Consider the following 1371-nt stretch of genomic DNA (forward strand, 5'->3'; position numbering starts at 1 on the left):
ATGTCTGCCTGTAAGAGCGAGTGCTTAAAGAGTGATTCTGCTCTGCCAGCTCACACATCAGTGCTGCAAACTGTGCTGGAGTTTAGCCTCAGCAGCATTAACAGTTTGATTCTGGCTTTTCAAAACAACAACTACAACAAAACAACAGGCCACCAGGGTTACTTTCCTCCTAAGAAAGTCAAGTACAAACACTTGAAGTAATAGCTGAGAAGGCAGATCAAGCATCACCAGGTTTAAGAGTAAGAAAGGAAAAGGGCAGAAGTAGCCCACAAGTCATGTAGACATTAAATGCCAGAAAGAAAATAACTCACAAAATTATTTTGGATATATATTTTATCTTTCTTAAAGATAAACAGCCACGTTCTTGAAAAATGACAGTCTTCTTATTTACCTTCCTTTCCATTTCCATGTAACACGAAGATTTTATAAGCCTTTATGTGAGAGAGGAGTTCGTTTCTAGGCAAACCTGGTTGCCAAATTTATTCAAGTCAACCTGGTGCACCATGCAGGTTGCTAGCTTTGAAATTCACAATGATTCTGTAACTATAGCAAAGTGTACATCTTAAACAGTAACTATTTATATGTAAGACAGACTCCTTCAGAGTGATGCTGTGCTCTGAAATCTAACAAAATCTACTTGAGATAATCTGCAATCCTGACGCTGTCTAACAATTTGGTCCTAAAGCTTCACATTTTAGAAACAGACAAAAGAAAGCCTGCCATTCAAAGAATTTTCTGAGTACTGCAGAACATCAGGAATTTGACAGAACTGAGTAGACACCTACGTGAGAAAGTCACAGGGGCCTAGGAGAGACTAGGGACACCTTGGGAAGACTGTAGTCAACAACAGGAAGTGAGAAACCAAAGAGAATGAATGGCATCTTTCCAGAGCTTTATCAACTGTTCCCACAACCCAAGTCTACCTTCCCAAGTTACACAAGTATTTGGACTAACTCTGAAGTTACTCTTCAGAGTGTAAAGGCTCCAGAGAGTAAGCAAAGCTTCCTAAAACAAGAAGCCTCTATTAACACCATGAATCAGACTCGTTCCAAGTCTCTTCTTAGAAAAAAGAGAAACTAGAAAAACAAATAAAATCATGAGAAATTCACATGCAGGTAACACATGAAAATACCACACGCACAAAAACCTCAAAGTAAGTTTCATGTATGTCTAGGCCTGAGACATGCCTCACAAATAAAGATTCTCTACCGTAGAAAAGGCAGCACTGCAATCTACTAATGTTAAACTCTGCCAGTATGTTCTGCTCTTCTAGTTCCTGCCTGTCACTCACACAGGCTGCCTCCTACAAACTGAAGGCGGGCGGCACAGGAGGCTTAGGAAAAGAGTGGCTCCGGAGCTGGTTTAAAGTCA

Source organism: Mastomys coucha, unplaced genomic scaffold (genome assembly GCF_008632895.1).
Source record: "Mastomys coucha isolate ucsf_1 unplaced genomic scaffold, UCSF_Mcou_1 pScaffold9, whole genome shotgun sequence".
Classification (NCBI taxonomy): Eukaryota; Metazoa; Chordata; class Mammalia; order Rodentia; family Muridae; genus Mastomys; species Mastomys coucha.